This window comes from Scophthalmus maximus, chromosome 4 (genome assembly GCF_022379125.1).
Source record: "Scophthalmus maximus strain ysfricsl-2021 chromosome 4, ASM2237912v1, whole genome shotgun sequence".
In the NCBI taxonomy this organism is placed as follows: domain Eukaryota; kingdom Metazoa; phylum Chordata; class Actinopteri; order Pleuronectiformes; family Scophthalmidae; genus Scophthalmus; species Scophthalmus maximus.
The window spans coordinates 3,246,087-3,265,561 of NC_061518.1; the positions used below are offsets into that span (position 1 = coordinate 3,246,087).

The following is a 19,475-nucleotide window of genomic DNA, read 5'->3' on the forward strand; positions in this document are numbered from 1 at the left end:
AGCGGGCGCAGGGGAGATTTGGACGTGAATGCATCGGCACCTACACGAGCAAACACACACTTGTTGCCGCAGGTGCACGCAGTATGAATGAATGAGTCCGCACGCTTACACGCAGGTAAACATGTGCACATTCCTCCCCTGCGCAGAGTGCACACACTGCCAAAGCCACCTTCACACACACACACACACACACACACACACCTGGCCCGTTGGCATCAGGTCTGAAAACCTCATTAGAAAAAAAAAAAGCCATCAGATCTTCCATGACTCACGGTGCCGGGGGGCACCGCCGCTGCCAGAGAGGCCCGGGCTCTGGGGCGCCGTAGCCAGAAGGGAGAGCGCGCTGAGGTGTGTGTGTGTGTGTGTGTGTGTGTGTGTGTGTGTTGAGGAAAGGTGGAGCTGGTGGTGCAGCTCCTGGACGGGGCTTTTCTGCCAAAGCTGCCGAAAATGGAAGCGAAGGCCAAGCGCTTTGAAAAGACTCTGTGGGCAGAATTATCTCCGAGGGGGCGAGATTACGATTTTTTAAGTAGGATAAATTGTTCCTAATCATCCTGCTGTGCCTGTACAAACACACACACACACACACAAACACACACACACACACACACACACACACACACACTTTCCCCACAAGACCCCTGAGGTCCTGTGGGGAAAATGGATTCCAATCAAAAGTTAAATTGCAGGGGCTTTTATAATTTGTACGGTTTGTGATCTCAGTGCTAATGCAGACATCAAAAGACGTCGACATCAGTCGGTTGTTGGGATGTTAGTTCTAGAACGCCTGTGTAAACACTTCATCAGCAACACGTAACTAGGATATGTATCAAAATCGAGCAGTGTCCTCCTGCATTTTGTTTTACTGTCGGTGAAGTCTGTTCATCCCTCACAATTTGCGTTGCTTGTTCTACATGTAGCACGTTGACTTGACGCGTCACTCCCGCTTTTAGTTTCCAGCGTTGGCGGTTGACCGGCGATCGCGGCTCACGGTCGGCGCTAACTTTCCGTTTGTCGTGTGACTTTCCACAACCCGGGAAGGGAGCTGCGGCGGACGTTAGCTCAGAAGGTCTATGTACCCATAGACATGTAGAAAAAGAAGAAGTCCGACAATGTAAAGCAGAGAAATTAGAAATTGTACACAGGTCCCAAAGTCAGAGGTGAAGTCAATGGGGACGTTCTTTCACCCTCAGTCTCAGACTCAAGCCCCTTTCACGTTTAAAAAACCCGGGTCTACACAGTCATTTTGGTGTAAAAGTGGTATTAGACCCCACTATACGTAGCATGAAACATGAAAAATGTATGAGCACGTACATTATTAGATTAATATCACATGTGCAACAAAGTCCAAAGTGGGTGCTTAAAGAGACAGGAGCTGAAAACCAAGTGTTTCAGAGAGAGGCTGGAAAGAGGAGCTGCAGGGATGGACAGTCTGAGTCTGACTTTACATGGTGAGCTCGAAGTCTTACAACATGAAAGAGAAACCCAACAGTTCCCACAATGAGCTAACACTTATACAACAGTGGAGAGAGAGAGAGAGAACTGTAATAAACATCTATTAGAACCAGACTCAGGGTGGGCGGCCATTTGCCACAACGGGTAGAGTTGAGAGGAGATGGATCTGCTTATGTAGTTAATAAGTTAAATTAGACCTTTAAAAACTTTTTTTACAGTCGGTATTCAACTCATTCAATTCATTCACTGCTTGTATCGTTTCTTTGAGTTCGGATTCAGACGTTTGTGATTCGGTGTCTCGGTATGTTGAGATTGAACAATGGAAGAGATTCTGAAGAGGGAATTTTTCCGTCAGCTGTCACGTTCATTTTGCACACAGCCCGTCTTACAGAGAGCTTGTTGATGCTGTTGTACCAAAATCTGCTGCAATCCCCCCTTGAGGTCGGAGTCCCTTAATTAATTGGTGTAAAAGGAGCTAAACATCTTAAATACTCCTTAATTATTAACTGGTCATAGTGGCATAAATAACTATATTCCGCACACAAAAAACAGCCTCTGGTGGAACCGAAATGGCCAATGCTGTAATGTGGCTTTGTGATGCGTGATGTCACGATTACTCACAGATCTGTTTCAATCTAATTGGCTGGATGTGTAAATAGCCTCTTGCTATTATGACCAGTTGAGTTCTACTGCAAGTGGACGAAAATATGAATATTGCTGCACATTTTATGCCAGAAATTGGGAGAATTTGAAAGAAGTTGGGTTTTTTTTAACACTTCATAGTCTCATTCTGCACTACCTCGAGAGCGCCCCTCCTACAAACCCAGAGGTTCTGACAGTGGAAGTTCTCCCTTTATTACAAATACTCTGTTTTGCATTAGTTCTGCTCAGATCACATAAAGACAGCGGCTCTGGTACAAGAGTGATTTTCATGATGGCTTGTGGTTCGGGGCAATGATATAATAAGTCATTGTGTGTTGCTATTGGAAGGGGGAATTTGGTTAATGTAGAGCAGCTTGTTTGTTCGTTGCTGGCTGGACCGGTCTGCGGAGGGAAGCAGCACAAATTCAGCTCCGCCTGAATGCGTCACAAGGCCGACCACAAGGAATGGGACCAAATATTGACATCCAGCTGTGAACGCCAGAGTTGCCATAAAGCTCACATGTTTACCGGGGGGACTGCTGGTGGTTTTAATGTTCATGCATCCACATGGGCTCCACCCAGGCGGGTCACTCGCCTTTGCCTACCCCAGCAGCCTCGGCTGCATTTCCGCCTGAATCACCACCTCAGTTATGTGGCGGCATCCGAAACTCCCAGTGATCCACATTACAAACAAGGGTGTTGACTGAACAGAGCCAGTGGTGTTGGGGGAGAGCTTCTCCTTAACACTGTGCATATATTTGTATTAATCTGTGATGTTTGATACGTTATTTTTCCTCAGCAATGCAAGGGAGTTGATTTTAAGGTGTGTGGATTGTGATAGAAAGAGTTGAAAAGACACTGGAATGCATTTCAAAAGCTAATGTCTCCAACATTTTTGATTGCACTGCAAGGCGGTTTTTGGATGTTTCAAGGGATTCTGAAGATACCACATGTGGAAAAATGTCCCAATATTTAGCTGCTTTTATCTTACCGCTTTATAGGATGAGGTGTACAATTAATATGCACGCTAACCCAGGTGCTGCCCATGGCTTCGTACAGCACCACGTTGGGATATATGCTCCAAGAAATACTGCAATTTGCCAACAAAATTGCCATCAAATAAACATACAGTCGAAAATAATCTGAGCAGGTTTCAAAATGTTCCAAAGATCGGCTTTCCAAAAGTTTTAGGGGTTAGTAAAAAGGCAATCCGCCCGTTCATTATGGTCTCGCCTCTCGTTATATCACTGAACTCTTGATCCCACATTCTGCCCCCGGGGTCTCTTGGGTCGCCATCAGGACACAAATCCTTTTAGTCCCTTTTTTCTCATCTTAAACTGAAGGGGCTTCTTTCTCCGTTGCTGGCCCCGAGCTCTGGAACAGTCTCCCCGTCCCACATTAGGCCCATGTCCCGCTATCGGCTACCTTTTTATTCTGGTTCTTAATTCATCTGGCTTTCGGTCGATGTCTTTCATTTTTCTATCTTAGTTACTTTTATCTACTCTTCTTTGTCTTCCACTACATTTGTCTCTGGCATCGTTTTTGGGGCCCGAACACTGGTTTATTCTTTCTTTTTATCCATGAGCGTGTTGTTTTTCCTATGCCATGATTGTAAAGCACTACACTAGAAAAAACCCTACAGGGCACCTTTAAATCCGCCTGCTCTTCTTCTTCAGGTGGTGTACTGTCATCGTTTGGGCCTGAATGGATCAACTTCGTCTGTCTCCTCTAACTCAGTAATAACTTACAGTATTTTCAGTGCTTCAGTGTGGTCTATGACATCATCCTGGCTTTGATACTGACATACTGCGTCTCTGTTTTAAATTAAGACTTGCAAGTATTAAATATTTGAATCCAAAGTCTACCGGTGCAGGCGTCTGATGACAGAAACAATCTAAGCAATCCACCATCTATACTGTATTTGCTGTTTCTGCTTCAAGAACTTCCTGGATCCCACCCAAAATGTAATCACCTGTTACCATAATCTTTTCTTTTAATGCATATCTGTCCATAACCTTTGGAGTAATCCAGCATAAAAACAAACAAACCGACAAACTGAACCATAACCTTCTCTGCGGCGTTAAAAATATTTCAGGTGTGGATTAATCGATGGGCTATATTGATGATCAGGTGGATGTTTTTTTGTTTGAGTAGAAAAGTTATTGCCTCAATTCTTTGAATGTCCCAACGAACACATTCTAGGTTTGTCTATAGCTTTGCAGTGTCAGTCTGACGTGTTTATTGAACAAACTTAGACCTTTTCTTTCCCCAAGAAGCTCAATTTTCATTCCACTTATGAAAGTCCAAAATGGAGGAGAGAAAAATAAAAAAGGCACGTTTTCTCATATATTCAAATTAGCCTTACTCTATGTTGTGGAGTCAAGGTCACTGAACCCTCACAGATTTTCTTTGCATTTAAAAAAAAAAAAAAATCAATGTCTTCTGTGTAGAGAGGCACTCGAGCGAAAGTGTGCGTGTCCTTCACGCCGCGCAAAGATTGACATGTGCTTGATTTATTCCCCCCCTTCTGTTTGGAGTCCTCTGCCACCGTTGATGACAAAGCTCTCGCACAATCGGCCCCTTTCACGTTCCAACAAAATGACAGGTCAGACGCTTAACAGGGTGTAATTACGTGACAATTCCCGTCACCCGCGCCCCCCCCCATCACAAACACAAAGATGGCTGTCCGCTTTTAAAGTGTCCCAGGAGCTCACTTTAAAATAGCTGCCTTTTCTCCATCGGCCTGTCCGCCGCTGCCTTGTCTCTGTGCGCCGCAGAATGGAACTTGTAATTGCGCGCCGCTGCTTTTTGAGGCCACGGCACTTTCACTACAACAGCTGGAGCCTGACAGTTCACGCAAAGATCACACACACACACACACACACAATGTTTTTTTTTGTTTTTTAAAGAAACCACACACTTACAGTGAACAACAATGTGTTTGCATCTATGTGTGCAGGCATGCATGGGTACACGGTGAATCCAAATTCTCTGCTTACAAAAGCCCTCAATCCTCGCGGGGCTTAGAAAGGCTTGTCGGGTTTTTGTCTGGCTTCTTCAGAATGTCCTCTGCCCGCTCGCGTTTTCTTTTTAACCTTCAAAATAACAGATTTGCGGTGCCACGCCGGGCTTCCAATGCGAGCCTCTTTTTTCTTTAGGTGATACACGGGCAGAAGGTGGGGCCTGCAGCTGTGTCAATAGGCTACCGAGGAAGCCTCCGCACCCCCTTTCATGTCGGCCTCCTGGCTAAAAGGCCGACCTGTTTACACTTTGCTCTTTGTAAAAACTCTTGCGGGGGGGGGGGGGGGACAGCTTAGTGCGAGAAGGTGTGCGCGCGTACCTGTTGAAAGATGAGCAGCACCTGTTTTGCCAACGGACCCCTTGAACTCGGATAAGTCGAATCTCTGAAGCCATTAGTGACCCGCTGGACCAACGATGGAGAGGAGAGGGAGGAGAACCTTCTCTTTGTTAGGTGCCATTACAGTGAGTTGAACAAAGACGTTTACATATAATATTTGATAAGACACTGTACAATAACAAAATTGTCTAAATGCTTTTTGTGTTTGCTATTTTGTTTTCTATTTTTCCAGGTTTTGAGAAAATTCTTATTCTCATTTTTGTTTTAAACGGTGTCGTATTTATCACAGTGTCTCACGGCCTCTCGTAAACATGATTGGCATGCAAGCTGTTATACTTGCACTCTTGTTCATTTTGACACTTTTTCTTACTGAGAATAACAAACACCGACGTATCTGTAATTTGTGAACAGCGAATGGCGGAAGAAGAAAAAGAGAAAGCGTAAAATCAACAGAAAAAAAAAAAACATGGGAACAATTTCAACCGGAAGTGCAGAAATTTGCGCTCTGTTTTATCTAGAATAACTTTAAGACTATTTCTGTTAAGTTTAAATATTTAAAAAAAATGGAATTCTTCATTGTTTTGAGCACGAGATTCACTTCTCCTGTATTGAGTTGGAAGCCTTGGAGACGGATGTCTGAAAACCTGGGTGAATGAAACGTTATACATGGATACAATAGATTCCAGTGGAGGGAAGTGGGTGAACTGACCCTTCACTTTCAAAATTTAGAAGTTTTCGTGTTCTCCCCCTGTGTCTGTGTCTATTTCCTCCCACAGTCCAAAGAAAAGCTGGTAAGGTGGATGTGCAAACCTTTTAAATGCGCTTAGAGGTGGATATGAGTGTGAATGTGTTCGAAAGAAATGACACTTAGTTAGTTAGTTAGTTAAACATTTTTTTGTATTAATTATAGAGATCTGCATCAACAACACTTCATACTCAGAACTGCTTTAAGAATATGATTCAAGTGCTGGTTTGTGTTTGTAATCATTTAGCTCATAATCATAAACTTTTTTATCATTAACAAAAGCTTTAAACTGATTTTGTCAAACTAAATTTCACTGATGAATAAGTGAAGCAATTTTTAAAAAATATGCTCATTGTTCGTTCTTAGTGGGAATATGAACTGTCATTAAAATTCAACCTCATCGAACACGTGTCAATTGCCCTTTGAACTGGATACCTCCCGCCTTTGTTCTGGTTTTGTTTCAGAATGGCAGCAGAAGCGCTACTATTGTTTGCGCTGAGCTCACTGGGCATACCGGGAATATTTGAAACTGGACACGCAGACGTGAGGCTCGCAGACATAACAACCTGACGCTTATGCTGACAGTACTCCTCACACACCAGGAGAAAGAACTTAATAGCAAAAGCGAAATAAGTGCCCCCCCCTCCCGGCCATTGTGTTGGCACAGGCCAAATCCGGCTGGCGAGGCCACTGGCCGCAGAATTCATTTCATGCTTCATCTCTTGGCCTGAAGAGCCGAGACAGAAAAGGCCACAGCGATAATTGTGCTGCTGAATGTGGCGTGGACAAAACATATTTCTTTACAAGGAGGGGGGGCAGCATGCTGACACATCCATACAGCCACACACACACACAAAAGTTCTCAGAGACTTTTAATCAACAGTGACTATTTGACATTACTCTGTGTGTGGCGTAATGAGAATGCCTGTCTCCTTGAATTCATTTGACAGACACATTCTGCCGAAGCAAAACACACACACACACACACACACACACACACGCGCACACACACACACACACACTGACTGGAGGCTGTTGGAGGTTCGGTGTCTTGCGCGCAAAGATGATTGCGGATGACGTGGGAACTGAACCACCTACCGCGTGATTTATCAACGCACTGCATGTACGATTCATCAGCTTGTGGATCCTTACCGCACCATCCCAACTCTCCTCCATGTCTCATCAAAGAAGCTGTTTGCAGACATCCGACTATCAGTACCGGCTCATCCATTAAGTGTGACTGGAGCCAATCCCAGCCGAGGGGGTACAACCCTGGACAGGTCGCCAGCGTATGGCGGGGCCGACATGCGGAGACGAGCAACCATCGTCACCGACGGTCACTCTAGAGTCTCCAATTAACCTAACCCTGTTCCTGTCCTATCCTCGCCTGGGAAACGGTCTAATGAGGTTTTTTTCAAGCACTATTCAAGGTATCTTATCTATCGGCAGGCCGATGGGTATGGCTGGAGGCCGTCTCGGGGGTGTCAATAGTCGCGGTGAGATGACGAGATTACTCTGACGGAGCTAAATACAACTACAGAGACTGGGTCAGACAGACGCGATACAGCGCGATGAACCTGTTGATCCGTGTAGCGAACCAGAGGTCTCCTCAATATTGAGCCCTTATAATAAATACCCTCCGCGAGTCAGCTTTAACTCCATCAATAATCCCATTACAAACCACAATCTGTCCGCAGAAAGGCCCTGGTTGGTTTTCGAATGCTGGCTCGGGAACCTCCTCGCTGTGAGGCGACAGCGCTCACCACCGCACCGCCGTGCAGTCGGTTTTGCAGACATGAGAATGTCTGGAAAATGGGGTCAGGACATTCTTTCTTCGGAATTTTGCCCTTTTTTTAAGCATGTGACGAACGCAGCAGGAGAACGTCCTCAGTCAGCCACGTTCCGGGACCGCTTTTCCGGAACATTCTGTGGCGTCTGGAGCGAGCGCAAGCTGATGATAACTCAGCTGCGGAAAAGCAGAGTTTCTTTTTGTCTTCACTCATCAACACGCCCACTTGCTCGCTGTAAATTTGCCGCTGCATTCTCACAAGGGCTCACTCGGACGTTTCCTGGAGATTTTACAAAGGGGACTGGCCGGAAACGCTCCGGAGGAAAGCGTCCAGAGCAACATCTGTGGACATCTGCGTTCTCGCGCAGCCCCCTTCCTGAACATTTCCGGACGTCAGTGCACGTGTGAAAGCATCTTCAAAGAGTCAGTTCACAACCTTTTATTTATTTGGTCATTTGCAGGATCCTGACTATTTGTAACCATCCTGCTGTTTTAAGAGTGTTCGTGAAATACAGTGATAAATCAGGGGGAACCAGTTGGTCCCCCAGGCAACACTTAATGGAGGAGAAAACAACAACAACAAGAACCCCCCCCCCCCCAAAAAAAACAAAAAAACCAACAAGCCCTAATGAACAACAGAGTGCTGAGGTTTGTGTTTGGCAGCGTGGCTACATACCGCCACCGCGGCCAATGTGAAATACTTCATCCTGATCATCCCACTTTGAGAAACTACCTCACAAGTCGACTCATTAGGTTCCAGAAGTTGCCGCGGCACAGCAGACGAATCCACCTGAAACTGAAACGATAAAAGAATAAGAACGAGAAAGGTAGGAGACTTCCATAGGAAATTTACAACATAAATAAAATAGGGCTGATTGAATGATTATTTGCATTATCCATTAGTCTGTTGATTATTTTTTCGATCAATCGATATGTGGTCCATAAAATGGCGTTTCAATCGTGTTTCCCCAAACCCCCAAGATGATGTTTAGTTTTGTCCACACACCAAATATATTCAGTTTACTGTCACAGAGGAGCAAAGAAACCAGAAAATATTCACATTTAAGAAATCAGAGAATTTTGACTTTTTTATTAATTAAAACTACGAACTTGAACGATTATCAAAATACTTGGCGATTCATTTAGTATTAATTGAATAACTGTTGCAGCTCTTAAATAAATGCATGTGTAGAGGTTGGAGAGGCGGACGGATGGAGGCCAACTAACTTAAAAAGTGAACACGACGGAAGGAAATGTATCATTCACAATTCCATCTATCTTCTTAAAAGTTTAAAACTTCTCGGTCAAGTATACCGGTTGCAAATGTCAACTGAATGAATTTCAGATTCTAAGATTGCTTCTATGATTCTGATGAGCCGTGAATTGAAGAGAGTTTGAGCTGATGACATCACTACAAACACACACACACACACACACACACTTGCTCAGTCAGTTTTGGCACTCGGAGTTTCAGGTACAGGGGGATGTTGAAGGGGTCATCGAAGGTCACCCAGGTTTTAACCCTGAAACTATCCCTCATCCACGAATCAGACACTGACGCTCTGATCTGCATCTGTCAGTGGATCGCGGGGTCGAAGAGCATCGGCTCCATGAAACGCGAAGCTCGGGCCTGTTTCCGAGCTGCTGCTGCTGCCGCTTCTCCGGAGACGCTGAACTATGTGAAATCCCTCAGAGGAATATTTAAAAAGTAATTACATGCCGTCTGTGCAGTTTAATATCGCGAAGGGGCGCTCTGGATTCCTTGAAAAATTCATCAACATGCTCCCTGGCCTCGCAGTGTTTTTTTTTAATATTTTGGACCGTTTGCTTTCATATGGAAAGGCCTCCGCTTGCGAAACACTTACTAACCGTAACAATTCCGTTCCTCGAATTCATTAAGTGCGGCAGGGGTCGAGTGAGCTGTCTGGCGCCATCGTCCTCCTAAACATGTCATTACCGCAGCCACAAGGTCGGAACGAGACACATACATCCTCTGAGCTACAAATCAGTTCTGCCACACCGTGTTAGCACATGAAAAGGAAGCGGCGGTAAAGGTTTTAATGAAACATGCCACAAATAAACCGCCGCACTCATCGTGTCTGCGGACTGCGCTCTAGTAAAGCTATCAGACGGTGCTTTGGAATGATGTCTTCTCATGACTGCTATCAGTAGTAATCTTCTTCTGGCTGTGGCACTAATGGGAACAGATGTGACGCACATCATGACTAGAGAACTAATCAGATAAACCATGAATCAGGACAACAGAGGAACTCCTATATGTGATTTATATGAAGGGAGGGAAATGTGCTCCGACCTATATTCCAGGTAACAAACTCTACCTATTACCAGCTGCGGCTATTTCTCATTTTCATACTTAGCTGAGCATCAAGAACGCCAACAAATATCAACCGAGGTCGTGAAGTTAATCAACATTCTCATTACACATACACGTTTGTCAGAAGCAGAGAAGGGAGAAGGACAATCTGTCAGGATCTGACCTCGGGTACGGGACATTTGAATAACTTTTAAACTCCCTGTTTGGACTTTGAGCAAATTTATTCCAGTTTTACTTTGAAATTGCTGAAAGTGTCTTTAACTTGTTCTCACTTCCTGTCTCTGTCTGGTTTCCCCGCTTTTGTGATTGTCTGCGTTCGCGCTAGTGTGTTTCACCTGAGCCCAATTGTCCCTGCCTACCTTCTGTATTTAGCCTCGGTGCTCCCGAATCTTCTGTTCCGTTCTGTCCCGTTTTTGTTCCTGACATGTTCCCCAGCGTTTCCCAAGAGTTTCGTCAACATTTTGCTGCCAGCGTTTTCAGTTTGGGGTATCCAAGTTTCTTTGTACCGGCCAACCTGCCTGTTTGATTCAACACTCTTTTCCTTTTGATGTCTCCCATTTGGGTCCAGTGAAGAACACACCCTACAACAGAATCCAGGTGGGAGCCTTTCATTCGATTGTGTTTCATGACACTCCACTTTACAAACGGATATGACGTGTACCGAAACATTTTGTGGATTTCAGTTTTTTTTCCTGATGTAAGGCAGACATCCACTCAAAGTTAAGCATGACTAATGCTAGAGCTATTCAAGATGTGCCTGTCGGACCGGGCTGATTGCTCGACCTGTATTTAGTTATTGGAGTTGGCGTACTCGCTCCACTCTGATATTGTCCTGGTGACGATATAGAACGTTGTGTCACCGTTAAGTTCCATCCATCCATCCATCCATCATCTGTACCGCTCATCCTTGAAGGGCGCCAGCCGACATTGTGCGAGAGGCGGGGTACCATCCTGGACAGGTCGCCTGCCCATCGCAGGGCCGACGCAGACAAACAACCATTCACGGTCACATTCAGAATCTTGGATTAACCTTACAAATGAACCTAACTCCCAATCTGCATGTCTCTTGACTGCGAGTACCAGCGCAGACACGGGGAGACCATGCAAACTCCACCCATGCAGAAAGGTCCTGACTCGAACCTTCTTGCCAGGAGGCTTTAAATTGTCAAAGGTGCAAATAACTTCACCGTCGACACTGCAAGTTTCTTGGATCCTCGGCTGCACTCATGACAAATTTTTCAGTTGGCCAAATGAGAAAAATACAGAATTTAGACTAGTCTAGTACCATTCAAGACCTGCCTGTCCGTAGGGAGTCACCATGCAGTATGGCCCCCTACAGAAACGTACCAACTGCATGGTGGCACGTTTAGCCCCCCCTAACAGATCCATGGGTAAATGTGTGGGGCTGTGGATTTAGAAATCTGTGCACACAATTTAGAAGTCGCGCCCTCCGATCCGTGCTCTCAGTTGACTCCTGTTTGTGAGTGAAAGGCTCAGTAAATTAGTTACACAATGCAACCTGCGAGACGTCCAATGCACGACACCAAATAACACAAAATAGGATCAACTCTGCCCCGAAAATCTTGCACTCAATTCCTTTGTTTGGTGTGTGAAAGGCACAGTCGAATACACCAGCGTCGCAAAAATGGAAAAAAGGGGGTGAAACGAGAACCGCTCGGATGAAAAAGAACTTCAGTCGGCTCCGCGCTACGGGTCCTCGGAGACTCCTCCGTTCATGGTTGGAGATGAAATGCGCAGGAACAACCCGTGTTTGTACCAGTGGGTCAATACTCTTAACGAAGTCTAACGGGGGTGAGCGTGTGGCCTCCGAGGCGTGGAGTGAAGGAGCTCGCTTTTACTTACAGGAGCAAAAGTTTACCCCGCAGATCTCAAGGGCCGCTGCTATAGGAGCACCCGAATGCTAATCCCCGCGGCGGTCGTGGGAGAGTTTGGTTTTTCCGGAGCCACGGAAAAGGGAAGGGAGTGGAGGAGAACCTCACACTCCCCACATCCCGTCCACTCCCGCTGCCCCGGCCCTCACCGCCCCGGCCCCCGCCGACCGGAGGGTAGTGAACGCCTGCAAATTGGCTTCGGGGGCGAGGGCGAGGGGGGCGAGTCCGAAGAACCACGCCGGCCTCGGCTTTTTCCGACCAGCCAACTCGTGGTCTCTTGTCCATCTCCTCTTTCTCCGTCTCCTGTATTAAATCAGCGTCTGAAGAGAAAGCGGCCCGTTTGGATGATTTCGGACTTTGGGGCTTTGTGTTTGTACTGGACCATGTAAGAGTGCCTATTAGTGGTTAATGATAATAATGGAGGACCACGTGAAAGGCTTCAATGTGAACTATTGTATGTCCTAAGCAGCCTTAGTGTGGTAGCGTGTGTGTGTGTGTGTGTGGATCACACTGTAAAGTCTTATGTGAAATAAGGTTAAGCAAAGTTCAAAGGAAGCGTTTTTTTCTTCTTTTTTACATTTTTGCAAACGATAAACAGCCATTCGTATCGTCACATTGTTCCCCACCACGTTGTACATTACCATGTGTTTTCATTGGAGTGCTGGGGAAATTTGCATCACTGTATGTCTTGTCCCTGCATGAGTGCCCTTTTTCTCAGGAGCAATCTTAGCAACATTTGCATTTAAAGATGCGGCAATGTGTTTCACTGGCTTCTCTGTCGATCTTTTCACAAGACATTTCAGCGACTTCAAACAGACGTGCCATTTTTAAAGACTATTATAATTTTCATATTATAAATTATTCTTTTAACGAAAAACATCAATTCCACTCATCACAGCAGGAGTTTGTCATTTTGTATTTTCCTTCATTAAGTTGTTCCAGCTTTTTGGCCACGACTGAAAGTGAAAGTGTAGTTTTAGCACATTCAGAACAGTTTGTTGTTCCGTTCAGTGACAAAACACAGTGGAAATGTTGATCCAAAATGAGAAACTGACCTAAGCTGTGTCCCGATTCAGGCGCCGCATCCATCGCAGGCTGCATTTGAAGAGAGATTATGTCACAGCGGGACGAAACAAGGCTCTCTCCTGTTCCGAAGGCTCCTTGAATTGCGGAAAAGAAATGCATCCTTCCATTCCCGAACACCAAAGAATACCCCCCATGGGTGGATCCTTCTCGGGACAACCAAATTAAAACTTAAAAAAACAAAACGTATATTTCTAACTGCAATGCTCCCTGGGACTTTGTATAGTTTTGTAATTTGGACAAGTTCTTTCCAAAGATGGTGTCAGTAGTTTTAGGTTATCACACAGTTTGGTATCAATTAGTTATTTGATGCAATGGAAACGGGGTAGTCAGCGGGACCTCAATATGGCTGCTCCACTCCATGATCACTACCGGCTCCAAATGACCATAAAAAAGCAAGATGGCAGCACCAATATCCGAGAAATATTTTGGCTTCGTTTTTGTACATTGGGAGAAAGTGGCAACGCGCTGTCCATCTTGATTTACAGTGTACGAGCCATTCTTAAAATCATTCTGCTAGCGTGGCTGAAGAACTCTATCGAACAATGCCAGGCAGTGAGCGCCTTTTGTGCTTTTGCTTGATCCACAATCAAAATGCCCATATTTGCATTGTTCCAAACAAACTAAGAGCAAAGGCTAAACAAACAAGACGCGAGGAACAGAAATTGTGTGATATGATTTGTTCAGTTTCTAGAAACAAAAAAAGAAATTTTACTTTTCTCCCTCGCTCTGTTCTTCCTTGGGTCTTTCTTGTGTGTCGGGCCTCCTCCTGCCCCGTAGGAGCAGGATTAAGTTTGCTCTGCCAGTTTTTTATCTTTTCTTTTTTTGAAGGTGGAAATTCACAAAAGCCTCAAAAGCCCTGCAGGCGCGTTTTTTTTCTCTCACTGCTGATAGTTTTCACACTGTGCAACTTTTACCACAGCACACACCTACCCCCCCACACACACACACACAAAGAAACAAATGATCACACACTATCTCTCGCCAGCGGTCCTTTAATAGTCAGTGATTGTCCCACACGCAGGGGACAACGCCGCTCGAATCTCCGCGAGACCCGAGTCTGAGCCTGCCTCGGCGGAACCATTTGTTATGAAAGAGAAACCGACGGAAAGAGAGAAAGAGATATTAAGCTCTCCCCTCCCAGTATCCAGGCGTCGTAAATCTCCATTGTGCGCAGATATGCGAGGCACATCAAAGAAACAAGGGGGCAATCATCCCTTGATCTGTTCAATTATGCACCTTTTCATGCACTTGAAGGTTAATAAATTATATCAAATGGACTTTGATCTCAATGGCGCAGCTATTATATTTGACAGATCGTTTAGCTGGATGTCAGCCCTGCGGTATGTGAGTTTGTACGATTGCGGTCCATCGTAATATTGGTCGTTATAAATGACAAATGTCAATAAGTAAAAGGCTGCTCTGAGCTCCCGGATCTGATGGTTCTGAATGTTCTAAATGCAAAAATAAAATTTTGTTACTGTCACGTTAAGAGCTTAAACCTGATCAGTGCTTTTTTTTTTTTTTTTACAGATTTAGAAGTAAATATCTATTTTCAAGCCTTAATAACTCCATCGTTATATTCCAACCTGTCTGTTTAGATCGAATTGTCTATTTGTATCTAGAGGTGTTTATCAGACTCCATACATAGTGTATTTAAAAATGGACGTAGTCACCTGGTTCGGAAAATCAAGCCAAAGATGAAATGCCTCAAGCCTGCATTCTCTATAATGACCAGCAGAGGGTGACTCCCTTGGCTGCAAAAATGAGTCTGTTTTTATAGAAGTCTATGAGAAAATGACTTTATAACGTCAGTTAACATTTTCCGGCGGAGTTTATGGTTCAATCTCTAGTTTCAAGTCTTCTCTAATACAGCTCAAAGTTCATTTTGCAAATTGTGGTCACTCATTTAGAGTCAAATAGACGATAAGGCACCGAATACATTGGAGCGTTGGTACCGTCCAATAGGTGCATGGTTGCAGGTGTAGGTGGGCGCGCAGTGGACAAGCTCTGTCAGACCACAACCCCAATTCTAAGTCTGGTGGCAAAAGAAATAATAACATGGCGCTGGTCACAATGCTAAACTCGGCAGCTTCATAGCAGCAATTCACACAAACCAATGGGTGACGTCACGGTGGGTTGCCACTTGGATGTAAACAGAAATATTCCGTATATATCTTCAACAACAACAGCAGCAGCAGCAGCAGCATACAGCACAACTCTGCTGCTAAAAACAGAACAAGGGAAGCTTGTCATTACTTCGCCTAGAAATATTCCAATATTCCACCCGAGCGTACGTCATCCACATACCACATACACACCACTGAGGCTTCTGTGTGAGTGTGGTGCTTCACATCAGTGACGCCGTATCCTTCTTTTTGTTGTCTTATTTTCTTTTAATCGTATTAAATATGCAAACGGGCCACAGCTCAGCGTGTTATCTGAAAATGTCATCATGTAAATGTGAGCGAGTGAATTACCAGCCAAGATCTCATCTCGTGGGGGAAAAAACTCTATATTGAATTTGTATTTGTGCAGACACGTTGTGGGATGTTTTTACATACACTTCCCTACAGTCAGGACCTATTGACGCCATCAGAGGAAACATTCAGCTGTAGTGAGTTCCCCCTGTTTACATGCACAGTTTTTTTAAAGCTACCCAGGCCGTTATTTGGAGGTACAGTATGTCTGAGGACAACAAAAGGGTACCGACGACGTGGTAAGAATGGGGTCGTTCATTGGTTTTGATGCTTGCACAGTGTCAGATTTACTCCTGGAGTTCTAAGGACAGAGGACAATCGACGTAACATTCCCTTCGTTTTCTATGATAGTATACAAATTTTTACGCTCTGATTAACTACAATCCGGTAACGGTTAGGGTTAGGGTATGTGGACCTTCCAGACTACAGTGAACATCAAGCGACAACTCTTTCATGACCTATCAAAATGAGGAACATATTGGTTTCAAAAACAAATAATCACTTCATTTTTTCTATCGTCAATGTAAGCAGTACCTGTCCTCTTTCACTTTTCCGACCCCATTTCAAAATCTACCAGCCAATCACGTTGGGATCTCTTGTCGTGTCGTGGCCCTACAACACGGTCAACATGCATGTGCATTGAGCCGGAATGTAGCCAGGTAGCAGTAGGAAGATGGCGTCCACATTCTATCACACCTGCTTATCTCAAACTGGTCAAACTGAATGTCCAACTGTCAGAAACAGACAAAATGAACGCGAGATGTGGGACCAGGCCGGATGTGCTTTACCTCAACATGGTGTTCGCGTCACCTTTTCTAAAACGCCAATGAGCTCATTGTCCCTGTTGTTAGCACAATACATCTTCGCCTGCCTGACGGAGAAGGTATAAGCAGAAGAAGCCCCAGAGGAGGTCTTCATCATCTGATACAAAGCTGCTGCAGATCAGTGAAAACTGTATTTTTCTATACGCCGTATCTCCTAATTATAACCTCAAATCTGCTAATTCTGGGAAATCTCACATATAGAACATAATTATCCGTCTTGTATCTCATAAGATTACTTTTTTCATAATTACCAGATGCCGGGTTATAATTACATAGATATAAAAAGTCATTATTCATAAGTCATCCTTGAAAAAAAAAAGGGGGTTTCTCTTTGGTGGATGCGTCTGGGCTAGCGTTCGTGTTTTGAGGAGATTTGCCGATAAATGTTCGGAGTGTGAAGTGATTTGTTGTGTTGAAATGCAAACAGTCGGGCCAGAGCGAAGTCGCTCGAAGCAGCTGATGACAAATGTTGTCAAAGATGATCAGGATAATGGGGGGGGGTGTCTACGGTTTTACTGAAAACCTGGCAACCTCCCCCCGACACAAACATACGCACTATCCCCCCTCCCCGAGCAATTTGTGTGGGTTTTCAAGTCCGATCTGTTGAAGCAGCGAGGGTGTTAATGGACGGGGGGGGGGGACCCTCTCTTTGTGGATTATAGATGAGGGCGGGTGACCCGCTTCCGTGACTGAATCCGCGATGAGGTGATATAGAGCAGCATCAGGCTTGTTTTTGCCTGTAAATTATTCAGGAAATGGCCTCCGGCCGCCGAGAGGAAGCACTCGTTGGGTATTTTGATTGAGAAATAACACGCGGAGACGAATTTTCAATGCGGGAGAAGATTTTTTTTTTAAGGTTAATTTTACACAACAGCAGGCAAACCAGTGGTGTGTAAATCTATACTAAGGGGATTTGGAAATAGGCATCCACATTGAAGAAGCTAATCCACCCCCCCCCACCCCTCAGATCATTTTTATCAGGATGAATCCGACCAGCAGGAGATGTTCAGTTTATTCCAAGAGTCATTTTTAAAAATGAAAATGTAATTTTTTATAAGGAGAATCTTCTTTCCCTTACTTCAACTCCACTTAGTGATTTTCCAGAGACTCTTTTGACAACGTTGGTGAAGTGGTTAGATCTGCATAAAACCTGTCGCCTCACCGCAAGAAGGTTCTGGGTTTAAACCCGTTGGCCGACCAGCGCCTTTCTGCTTTGGGCTTCGCATGTTTTTCCCCGTTGAGACTCTACGGCCCAATCCCATTTCTCATTTATACCCCTTCCCCTTGAAACTGAGTTACAAGGGGAAGGGGTGGAAAATCGACCCCTATGAAATGGGACACCCATTCGAACGCAATACGTCATCACGTAAGCAGGCGCAACGTGTTTTTACCAGAGATTCTTTAAAAAATTTTTTTTACCGGAGATTCAACATGCCTGGAATGACGATATAATTTCTAAGGACGCTTTTGCAGTTGCTATGGTGACATACCCAGAATATTCAAAAAAACAAACATGCTAAGAGTATGTTGGGCCTGACAGGACAGGTGAATCACACTGAAACGTTACACATGTGGTACTAATATAACATATAACTTTGCTTTGCGACTAGCGATCCCCCCCCCCCCCCGTGGCTTTTATGAAGAAAAGCGCCGTAATACAATGAAACAACGAACAAAAGTTGACACTTGTTTTGTGAGTTTCTTTGGTCGCCTTGGACTTGCCCCGTGATTCGCAAGGCATATCTCACAGTCCTCCGTTTGGAGTGTGGTTCTGGAAAATCTCCTTTTGGAGGAACATCTAGCCCTCCGCTTGATGCCATAGGGAATTGAGACACCCCTACCCCTGCATGTGAACGTGCAAAACTGAGGGGTAGGGCTAAGGGGGGAAATGGGATTGGGCCCAAATTACTTGTAGGTGTCAATGTGGACGGTTGTTTCGCCTCTCAGCTGTGATGGACTGACGACGGTGTCCACGGTGTTCCCCACACCTCTCGCCCAATGTCAGCTGGGATTGGCTCCTGCGACCCGTCGCGACCCTCAGAGGATGAAGTGGTACAGATGATGGACGGTCGTATGGATCTTTTGACAATGTCCTTCTCAGGTGATGAAAACATGTACTCAGCTGTTGCTGCAATGCTTATAGTACACGTGTCCTTGCCGAGTCACAAATCTGAAGGCTTAATTTGTCTTTTCAAAACTCATGCCAGCCTCACAGAGACGGGACCTAAAAAATGCCTTTTCAGAGTCTTTGTCAAATGGTTAAGTCAAAAGGACTTTTAGGGAAGTCAGACAAAGCTGTAAACGCCAGTGGTAAAGAGAAAAAATGTCCGTCCGTCTGTAATTTCCATTTATCTGCTAGTGACATGTCCAGGCTGAACGAACAAGCTGGCTTCCATTATTTACGTCATCTAATCGCTTTTCTTTGGTCGAATTTTACAGACGACCAACGCTCATCTGAGAGGAAATCACTTGGCAAATATGACGTGACCGCCCGATGTTCCCTGACTTCACGATTTTGACAAGTGCCACTTAAATGAACTGCTAGAACACAGAGCTGTCCCTCGGTTGGTTCTGTGGGAATATACCACCAGCTGCGTGAGTTCAGGGGAATGAAATGAAAGCTGCATTTTCTGGAGCCGCTTTGGAGATTCTTTGTAATGGGAGCGGCTCTGTGAAATTGTTTCAACGTTTTCCCGTCTCGAAATGTGGATCTTGAAAGAAAGAGAGAGGAATGACTAATGTTCATAAAGACCGATTCATGTCACGGTGTCATTTGCACCGGGTCGCCAGCACAAAGTTCACTGTGATGCCGAGTGGCGCCTTTATTTTTTACTGCTGCATTCGCGGAATGTTGGTGAAATGAGAAGAGCAGGAA

At 44.9% G+C, this 19,475-nt stretch overlaps 1 long non-coding RNA gene across 1 annotated transcript; it reads right to left on the minus strand.

Moving 5' to 3' along the window:
• Positions 1 to 8,424: 8,424 nt before the first annotated feature.
• LOC118302528 lies at positions 8,425 to 14,197 on the minus strand. The gene is made up of 3 exons (XR_004790576.2): positions 14,012 to 14,197; positions 13,269 to 13,373; positions 8,425 to 8,782 (listed from the first exon to the last, which is right to left on the minus strand). It is a non-coding gene; the product is annotated as an uncharacterized LOC118302528 (long non-coding RNA).
• Between the last annotated feature and the right edge of the window lie 5,278 nt (positions 14,198 to 19,475).